Here is an 11,433-nt window from a genome sequence, read left to right on the forward strand (position 1 = left end):
GACCTACGAGTCATAAGATACGTCCTACGAGTCATAAAATACGACCTATGTATCACAAGATAAATATGAAGGCCATTCGACTCATCCTTGCTCATTCATCTAGATCTTACAGTGGCCATTTACATCATCCAACTGCTTCTTCAGTGACTCCACCATCCTACCCTAAAACCGTTCCATGTGTTATTCACTTCTTTTGTGCAAAGAATTTCCTGCCATCAGCTTTAAATTTGCCTTTTGCTAGTTTGAACTTTATAGCTCAATTTAAAGCAGTATCTCAGATGTACCTTTTCTGTACCATTTACCGTCAGATATACCTGTCTAAGATCACCCCTCTTTTCAAAGCTGAAAAGCTTAGGTTTCTCCTCTAATGCAAGAAATTGGTCTTGTGGCTTTTCTCTGAATCACTCCAGGGTCTCACTATCTCCCTGATCACAGCTAGATACAATAAGCGAGATGTGACCTGACTGGTGCACTCTACAGTTTGACTATGACTTCTTCCGACTTTCACTGTCTAGTTCAGCGTTTCACTTGCTTTATTGATTTCACTTTTGCAGCAATTGGACATGTTGGGCATTGAATCTTCCAAGATCGAGTTATCTCTCTCAACTTCATTCACATTTATTTCAACACCATTTGTAGTGTACACATGTCACCATTTTGCCTCCCAATACTTTACTCTTGTCAGTATTAAATATCATCTGTCAATGGTCTGCCAACTTACATATTTTGTCTGCAGTAGATCAGTCAGCAATTCTGAAGAGAAAAGATTATAATAATACAACTTGCATTTATTTAGCGCCTTTAATGCAAAAAAGAATCCCAAGATGCGTTATAAAATAGACATAAAGAAAAGGGCTAGAAGAGGGTGGTGCTCAAAGACAGTCAAAAAGATGACTTGAGAAGTTTTTTAAAGGTGGAGGGAGGAATGCAGAGGCAGAAAGATTTAGGGAGAGAGTTCCAAAGAGTGGAAATGAGGCAGCAGGAGGCTCAGCCATCAATAGTGGGTCAAAGGTGGGTTGATGGTGGGTCAAAGGTGGGTCAATGGTGGGTCGATGGTGGTCAAAGATGGGTTGATGGTGAGTGGCTCGATGGTGGGTCAAAGGAAGGGGGAATCTACAGAAGCTCAACATTAGAGGAACAAAGCATTCCACAGAGAATATAAGGGCTGGAGGAATATTGCAAAGAAAGGTGGAGAAAGGACATGTAGGGATTTATAGGCAAGGACAAGGATTTTGAATTGAATGTGTTGGGGGAATGAGGATCCAGTTTAATCAGTGAGGACAGGGATGACAGGTGAGCAGGACTTAGTTTGGGACAGGACACAGGCAGCAGAGTTTTGGACAAGTTGGAGTTTATGGAGGGTGGAGGAAGGGAGGTCAGCAAGGAGAACATTAATGTAGTTCGGGGGAGATGGGGGGAATTCCTTTCCTGAGATGGCGTTCCGGCAGAGCGGGACTTCCGCCCAGCCTCTCCGTATCTGCCCCAACCCATTTCCCTGGGTCGGGATTCATTACGTAAGCTCGGTGCGCTCCTAGTGGGATTCCCGCCATCAAGTAGGAACCCGCCAGCGTGAGAGATACCACTGCAGTTCCAGAGGAGCCAGGAGCACCGTTAAAGGGGCAGAAGTGTCCGGCAGATCCAGTTAGATTTCCAACTTGCCGCCAGGGAGTGAAACCAGCTCCGTGGATCGACCGCCCGATTATAGAAACTGCCAGGTTTTTATCTCCATTGGTTTCAATGGAAAGGAAAAACCAGGCGGATTCTACAAATGGGCGGCCAATCCGTAAAGCCAGCTTTACACCCTGGCGGCAAGTGGAAAATCTACCCCTACGTCTCACCCCGAGGCCCAGCCCATAATTTAATAGAAAACACTTTGCAGCCAATCAAGAGACTGAATTCTATTCCCCTCTCAATCAATAATCATTGTCTCTGGCCTATTTTGTTTGCAACAGCGAATGCCATGCAGTATTTGCTGATGTCGACAGTAGAGGAATCAATCAATAAATTGTTCATTGACACAGCTTTCCTATGCACTTCAGACGTCTCCAATACTAAATCCACACATCGTCATTTATATGCCTCTGTAGGCCTGGCTTGTTTTGAGGAAAGACTTGCATTTATACAGTGGCTTATCACATTTTTCAGAAATCTCTTGAAACACTTCACATACAGTGCATTACTTTGACTGTTATGTAGGCCAATGCGACAATCAATTGGCAGACAGCAAAATCCCACAAACAGCAATGCCATGAGTGGCCAGTTAATTGGTTTTTGGTGGTTTGGTTCAAGTTGCCAACTTTGGTTCATAGAAGTTACAACATGGAAACAGGCCCTTCGGCCCAACATGTCCATGTCGCCCAGTTTATACCACTAAGCTAGTCCCAATTGCCTGCACTTGGCCCATATCCCTCTATACCCATCTTACCCATGTAACTGTCCAAATGCTTTTTAAAAGACAAAATTGTACCCGCCTCTACTACTGCCTCTGGCAGCTCGTTCCAGACACTCACCACCCTTTGAGTGAAAAAATTGCCCCTCTGGACCCTTTTGTATCTGGAGGTTTCATCACATGACATATTGCCTAAAACAACAACAACTTGTATTTATACAGCACCTTTAATGTAGTAAAATGTCCCAAGGCGCTTCACAGGATAGTATTCAGGCTGAATTTGACACTGTGCTGCATAAGGAGATATTAGGACAGGTGACCAAAAGCTTGGACAAAGAGGTAGGTTTTAAGGAGCGTCTTAAAGGAGGAGAGAGAGAGGCGGAGAGGTTAAGGGAGGGAATTCCAGAGCTGAAGGCACGGCCGCCAATGGTGGAGCGATCAAAATCGGGGATGTGCAAAAGGCCAGAATTGGAGGAGCGCAGCGATCTCGGAGGGTTGTAGGGCTGGAGGAGGTTACAGAGATAGGGAGGATCGAGGCCATGGAGGGATTTGAACACAAGGATGAGAATTTTAAAATCGAGGCATCCCCAGACCGAGAACCAATGTAGGTCAGCGAGCACAGGGGGGGTGATAGGTGAACGGAACTTGGTGCGAGTTAGGATACGGGCAGCAGAGTTTTGGATGAGCTGCAGTTTACAGAAGGTGCAAAGTGGGAGGCCGGCCAGGAGAGCATTGGAATAGTCGAGTCTCGAGGTAACAAAGGCACGGATGAGGGTTTCAGCAGCTGATGGGCTGAGGCAGGTACAGAGACGGGCAATGTTACGGAGGTGGAAGTAGGCGGTCCTGGTGATGGGGCAGAGATGGGATCGGAAGCTCAGATAAGGTTAAATAGGCCGCCAACAACCCCGCCCCCACGATCTTGCCATTGGTCGCCCGAAACGTCGATCATTGCGGCTCTCCGCCTTCCCACAGCCTCTTGGATAAGCGATTAAACTCTTCATGAATCAATTGGACAATTGGATGAGTCAAACAGCCCTTTTTCCCCAATCTCCAATATTTTTGTAACCATTAAACAAGAATGTACAAAGAAAATGGAAAAAAACACACAATGTGTGTGCCTGGCCTCTTACACATCCCTGATTTTAATCACTCCACCATTGGCGGCCGTGCCTTCAGCTGCCTCGGCCCTAAGCTCTGGAATTCCCTCCCTAAACCTCTCTACCCCTCTCTCTCCTCCTTTAAGACGCTCCTTAAAACCTACCTCTTTGTCCAAGCTTTTGGTCACCTGTCCTAATATCTCCTTATGTGGCTCGGTGTCAAATTTTGTTTGACGATCGCTCCTGTGAAGCGCCTTGGGACGTTTTACTACGTTAAAGGCGCTATATAAATGCAAGTTGTTGTTGTTGTTAATGCCCCTATGATTTTCCCCCCCCCCCCCCGGGTGTTTTGCTCGGAGTAGTGTCCTGGAGATTAATCTTTAATTCCTGGAGACTCCAGGGCAATCCTGGAGGGTTGGCAACCCCTGGGTTTGGTTGAAAGAGAAATGTTCGGTAAGGACCCTGGGGAAAACTCTCTGCTCTTCTTCAAATAGTGCCATGGGATCTTTAACATCCACCTCAACCACCAGGCAAACGAGTCCTCAGTTAGAATGCAGGATTGGCCAGTTGTGTTTAAAAAATGATTTAGTTACATGAAACAAATAAAACTTGATTAAAAAAGAAACCATTTTTTTTCATTAATAAACCCAAAAAATGACCAACTTTGCTTTCTTCAACTTTGAGCTTTTCATTTGTTGATGGCCCCCCAATGTTAAATCAGGGCACCCCTGCGTTGCAAACAAAGAGACTGTTGCATCTTTAAGACAGCCCCTGTTTAATGTAAACAGAAAAAAAAATAGCCTGGAGAAATGAGAGTGGCTATTTGTGCATTCCAATGTGGTCATGCTTAAAAAATAGAAATAATGTAGAAGGCCATTGAAGAGAGTGTATTGTAAAGATGTCAATTTATCAACTTTTTCTGTCGAGTGCTGGCCCACGGCCATTCCATTACTAGGTCAGCAGTCCCCCGGTGATTGATGGGATTGTTTACTTCTTTCCCCTCCGAGTTACGAGCAGAGACTGAATGCAGATTAAGTCAATGTTTGCAGTGTATTGCTTCACTGCCAGTGAACAAAGTACCAGCTGTAAACTCTGTGAGCCAAGGTGTGCCCGTTCTGGAATAACCTGTGGACCTTTGAGTTTGTACAAAGATTTTACAGATTCTTTGTTTTAAATTGTTGTCAGCAAAGTACATTTGAAGATTTTGAAGATTAGATCCTTTGTGGACACAGATAATCTCACAGTGAATCTGAATTAAAGGTGTCATTTCCCTTTGAAAAGATCTACTTATCAAGTTCAGTCTACTTTCCGAGTGTCATAATTAACCAACATGCCTGAGCTGGGAGGATTTAGATCTGTGGGAAAGAGAGACACAAAGCAAACCAACTGGAACGCTGGAAATTTGAAATAAAAACACAAGGTGCTAGAAATAGATTATTCATTATCCATTTGAATTTTAATACAAAAATCATCTCATTCCAGTGTATAAAAAAGATTTGGATAAATACTTGAAAAGGAAAGATTTGCAGGTCTATGGGGAAAGAGCAGGGGGGAATGGGACTAATTGCATGGCACTTTCAAAGAGCCAGCACAGGAACAATGGGCCGAATGGCCTCCTTCTATGCTGTATCATTCTATGATTCTAACTTTGTTGGCGATTAATTTAAATTGAAATGTTTCAGTTAGTCAGTAGATTGGTGAAGAGGGCAAATGCTTTGTTTTACTTTTAGTAAAGAACAGATGGAAAATGTTAGCCTGCAAGATTGACCCCAAATAGAACCGGCTAAAGCCTTTAGCCCCATCGCGAACGAGGTAACAACATTAACAACAACAACTTGCATTGATATAGCGCCTTTAACGTGGTAAAACATCCCCAAGGCGCTTCACCGGAGCGATTATCAAACAAAATTTGACACCGAGCCACATAAGGAGATATTAGGACAGGTGACCAAAAGCTTGGTCAAAGAGGTAGGTTTTAAGGAGTGTCTTAAAGGAGGAGAGAGAGAGGTAGAGAGGCGGAGAGGTTTAGGGAGGGAATTCCAGAGCTTAGGGCCCAGGCAGCTGAAGGCACGGCCGCCAATGGTGGAACGATGAAAATTGGGGATGGGCAAGAGGCCAGAATTGGAGGAGCAGAGAGATCTCGGAGGGTTGTAGGGCTGGAGGAGGTTTACAGAGATAGGGAGGGGGTGAGGCCATGGAGGGATTTGAACACAAGGATAAGAATTTTAAAATTGAGGCGTTCCCGGACCGGGAGCCAATGTAGGTCAGCGAGCACAGGGGGTGATGGGTGAACGGGACTTGGTGCGAGTTAGGATACAGGGACAGCAGAGTTTTGGATGAGCTCAAGTTTACGGAGGGTGGAAGGTGGGAGGCCGGTCAGGAGAGCATTGAAATAGTCAAGTCCGGAGGTAACAAAAGCATGGACGAGGGTTTCAACAGCAGATGAGCTGAGGCAGGGGCGGAGATGGGCGAAAAAGCTGGTACGCCTTTAAAAAAAAAATTCAATGATACAAAAAAAGTTTCGTGAAAGAAAGAAAGCAAGAAATTATATTTAAAGACATTCATTCCATTTTGGTTGATTCAGATGCAAGATACTCAGCACTGCAAATTGATCATTTTTTATGGCTGCAAAAAGAATTATCAGGATCAATGTACAGTGGGGGAAAATCAGTCAACAATACAATCGCATCGTCATTGCAGGAGACTGGAGGGGGAGAGTGACTGTCTATAAACACATGAAGAATCACTAACGCTATTGGATTAACACAAGCCATCTTGCGAAGCATTGTCAAAGGTGATTGATGGGGCGCTTTATTTAACGTTTGCTGTTACATTATTTTCCTTTAAATGATCCGACTGATGTATTTACTGAACTGGATATTAAAGATTACGGGGTCGAGTTTCCGCTTGTTCCTGACAGTAATATCAGCGCAATCGGCCGAACCAGCGCAGAAGGTCGGGGGAATTTCAAACGTGAGTAAGACACTCCCAAACCCACTTACTCCGTGTTCTTCGCGATCTTTTACGCCGGTTCAAGATTCAATTTGCCCGAATCAGGCCCCGCCCACAAAACTGGGCCCGGCCCCGCCCCCAGGTCGAGATTGCGAGATCTCGCCGATTGTGCGGGATCGGGAAGCTCTTCAAATTGAGCTCGTTTCCTTCGGGGCACAGGCACTGGTCGGCCCGTTTTAAACATCTTTACATATCAAAAAATATTTAATTTACGAAGAAACTGACCAGTGTGCACCAATGAAACTGTTAAACGGTTCAGTGTAGTTTCTTTTCAGTGATTTTAAATCAGGTTACTCACAGGTGGGGGACTGGACACTTATTAAAAATGCTTATTTTTGGTGAAAAACCCATTTTCAGCTGTATTAATAAAACCGCACCAGGTTCCCACTCTTAAATACATCAAGGAATACTTCTTAATGGAAAAAGAACTGATTACTTTCCATTACACTGCCCGATTGGGCTGGTTCAGGAAGATTTTACGTTTGTGATTATGCAAATGAATTTTAGCGGAAGCTTAAAGTGTAACCCGACCAGCGCAGCTTCAAGTGGATTTTGGGCACAATTTCCCGATTGTCGGTCAGAGATCACAACATTAATAGTTTGATGTCCTATTTCATGGGATCATGCAGCACAAGAGGAGACCATTCGGCCCATCGTGCCTGTGCCGGCTCTTTGAAAGAGCTATCCAATTAGTCTCATTCTCCTCCCACCACCCCCAACCGCTCCCCCCCCGCCAACCCCATAGTCCTGCAAATCTTTCCTTTTTAAGTATTTATCCAATTCGTTTCTGAAGGTTACTATTGAATCTGCTTCCACTGCCCTTTCAGGCAGTGCAGTTTAACAGGCCGTGTGGCACTTTCTCCACATTTATTTCTATGGTTTGGTCCACGGTATCAGCCGTGGCTCAGTGGGGTAGCACTCTCTCGCCTCTGAGTCAGAAGGTCGTGGGTGCAGGTCCCACTCCACAGACTTGAGCACAGAATTTAGGCTGACACTCCCAGTGCAGTACTGAGGAAGTGCTGCACTGTCGGAGGTGCCGTCTTTCAGATGAGACGTTAAACCGAGGCCCCGTCTGCCCTCTCAGGTGGACGTAAAAGATCCCACGACTATTTCGAAGGAGAGCAGGGGAGTTCTCCCCGGTGTCCTGGCCAAAATTTATCCCTCAACCAACATCACTAAAACAGATTATCTGGTCATTATCACATTGCTGTTTGTGGGATCTTGCTGTGCGAAAATTGGCTGCCGCGTTTCCTACATCACAACAGTGACCGCACTTCAAAAATACTTCACTGGCTGTAAAGCGCTTTGGGACATCCTGAGATCGTGAAAGGCACTTTGAAAATCATAATATGATTAGGCAAAGTCAACATGGTTTTATTTAAGGGAAATCATGTTTGACAAATCTATTAGAGTTTTTTGAGGCTGTAATAGCAGCGTAGATAAAAGAGGAAGCAGCAGATGTAGTATATTTGGATTTTCAAAAGGCATTCGATAAGGTGCCACATAAAAGGTTGTTACACAAGATAAGTGCTCATGGGATTGGGGGTAATATATTAGCATGGATAGAGGATTGGTTAATGGACAGAAAACAGAGAGTAGGGATAAACGGGTCATTCTCAGGTTGTCAGGCTGTAACTAGTGGGGTGCCGCAAGGATCAGTGCTTGGGCCTCAGCTATTTACAGTCTATATTAATGGCTTAGATGAAGGGACCGAGTGTAATGTATCCAAGTTTGCTGATGATACAAAGCTAGGTGGGAAAGTAAGCTCTGAAGAGGACACAAAGAGTCTGCAAAGGGATATAGAGAGGTTAAGTGAATGGGCAAGAAGATGGCAGATGGAGTATAATGTGGGGAAATATGAGGTTATTCATTTGGTAGGAAGAATAGAAAAGCAAAATATTTTTTACATGTTAAGAAACTATTAAATGTTGGTGTTCAGATGGATTTGGGTGTCCTCGTACATAAAGCACAGAAAGTTAACATGCAGGTACAGCAAGCAATTTGGAAGGCAAATGACATGTTGGCCTTTATTGCAAGGGGGTTGGAGTACAAGAGTACGGAAGTCTTGCTACAATTGTATAGGGCCTTAGTGATACCTCAGATCGAGTATTGTGTACAGTTTTGGTCTCCTTATCTAAGGAAGGATATACTTGCCTTACAGGCAGTGCAACGAAGGTTCACTAGATTAATTCCTGGGATGAGAGGGTTGTCCTATGAGGACAGGTTGAGTAGAATGGGCCTATACTCTCTGGAGTTTAGAAGAATGAGAGGTGATCTCATTGAAATATATAGGATTCTGAGGGGGCTTGACAGGGTAGATGCTGAGAGGCTGTTTCCCCTGGCTAGAGAGTTTAGAACTAGGGGGCATGGTCTCAAGATAAGGGGTCGGTCACTTAAGACTGAGATGAAGAGGAATTTCTTCACTCAGAGGGTTGTAAATCTTTGGAATTCTCTACCCCAGAGGGCTATGGATGCTGAGTCGTTGAGTATATTCATGGCTGAGATCGATAGATTTTTGGACTCTCGGGGAATCAAGGGATATGGGGATCGGGCGGGAAAGTGGAGTTGAGGTCGAAGATCAGCCATGATCTGATTGAATGGTGGAGCAGGCTCGAGGGGCCGTATGGCCTACTCCTGCTCCTATTTCTTATGTTCTTATATAAATGCAAGTTCTTTCTTTAACTGTGTTGTGGAGCTGATGAGAATTCAGAATGTCCCATTTCTTGCACTCCTCTCGCTTGCTGTTGGCTGTTTCACAGCCGCTGAGATTATTTTGTTGCAAACAAAGCAAATCCTTCACAATACTGGACAGCGCCACCACAAGAAAGAGTGTGCTATGCGAGTGTGCTATGCTTGAAAACAGGCCTTTTTTTTTTCCAGAAATCTATCATGGAAACATAGAAAATTTACGGCACAGAAGGAGGCTATTCATCCCATCGTGTATGTGCTGGTCGAAATTGAGCCACCCGGCCTAATCCCACTTTCCAGCACTTGGTCCGTAGCCCTGTAGGTTACGGCATTTCAGGTGCACATCCAGGCACCTTTTAAATGAGTTGGGGGTTTCTGCCTCTGCCACCATTTCAGCCAGTGAGTTCCAGACCCCCACCACCCTCTGGGTGAAAAACATTTTTCCTCAGCTCCCCTCTAATCCTTCTACCAATCACTTTAAATCTATGCCCCCTGGTTATTGACCTCTCTGCTAAGGGAAATAGGTCCTTCCTGTCCACTCTATCTAGTCCCGTCATAATTTTATACACCTCAATTAAATCTCCCCTCAGCCTCCTCTGTTCCAAAGAAAACAACCCCAGCCTATCCAATCTTTCCTCATAGCTAAAATTCTCCAGTCCTGGCAACATCCTCGTAAATTTCCTCTGTACCCTCTCTAGTGCAATCACATCTTTCCTGTAATGTGGTGACCAGAACTGCACGAAGTACTCAAGCTGTGGCCTAACTAGTGTTTTACACAGTTCCAGCATAACCTCCCTGCTCTTATATTCTATGCCTCGGCTAATAAAGGAAAGTATCCCATATGCCTTCTTAACCACCTTATCTACCTGTCCTGCTACCTTCAGGGATCTGCGGACATGCACTCCAAGGTCCCTCACTTCCTCTACACCTCTCAGTATCCTCCCATTTATTGTGTATTCCCTTGCCTTGTTTGCTCTCCCCAAATGCATTACCTCACACTTCTCTGGATTAACTCCATTTGCCACTTTTCTGCCCATCTGACCATTCCATTGATATCTTCCTGCAGTCTACAGCTTTCCTCCTCACTGTCAAACACATGGCCAATTTTTGTTAGCAAATATGGTAGCTTTTCTCAGTTCTAGATGCAGTTTTCAACAAATCTTATGGAATATTTGTAAGTATTTAGGATTCAGTGGAATCCATGGAAATAATGTGCCCACAGATTGATAGTAAACCTCCTTCTGAGTAACAGCCTATGATATAATTGTTCTCTATAGTCAGCATTACTACATTTTAGTTTTTTAAGAATTATATCTAAATATATGTAATGTAACACATTACAAATTACACAATCTTGAAAAGAAAACCTCCACTAAACTTACCAATTAAATTGTTGCACCAGCATTAGATTTGTTTACAAGGAGTTTTTCCCCTGATAGGCCTACCCTTCAGTGTGAAGCCTGGAGCTTGAGTTGGAAATTTCACCTGGGCCTTAGGGGCTGGAATTATGAGCTGTTGTTTGATAAATTCTAAGGTGGTATCTGCACCCATGGAACTACGATATCCAGAGCACACTGGGACAACCCATGTCACATGATAACTATGATGTGGAGATGCCGGTGATGGACTGGGGTTGACAATTGTAAACAATTTTACAACACCAAGTTATAGTCCAGCAAATTTATTTTAAATTCACAAGCTTTCGGAGGCTTCCTCCTTCCTCAGGTGAACGATGTGGAAATGAAATCCTCGAAATGAAATCGCATTTATAATTCACAGAACAATGCTTGGTGAGTACAGACAGTTTTTTCAACTGCCCGTTGCCAAGGCAATCAGTGTGCAGACAGACAGGTGTTACCTGCCAGGTCTCAGAATATACAAATCACCAAAAAAAACAACAAACAAAAAAAAACAGAGATAGAGAGGTAGAAACATAGAAAAGACAGCAACTGACCCGTTATATTAAAAACAGATAACATTTGTTCGTTGGTGGGGTTACGTGTAGCGTGATATGAACCCAAGATCCCGGTTGAGGCCGTCCTCATGGGTGCGGAACTTGGCTATCAATTTCTGCTCGACGATTTTGCGTTGTCGTGTGTCTCGAAGGCTGCCTTGGAGTACGCTTACCCGAAGGTCGGTGGCTGAATGTCCTTGACTGCTGAAGTGTTCCCCGACAGGGAGAGAACCCTCCTGTTTGGCGATTGTTGCGCGGTGTCCGTTCATCCGTTGTCGCAGCGTCTGCATGGT

This window comes from Heptranchias perlo, chromosome 1 (genome assembly GCF_035084215.1).
Source record: "Heptranchias perlo isolate sHepPer1 chromosome 1, sHepPer1.hap1, whole genome shotgun sequence".
Classification (NCBI taxonomy): Eukaryota; Metazoa; Chordata; class Chondrichthyes; order Hexanchiformes; family Hexanchidae; genus Heptranchias; species Heptranchias perlo.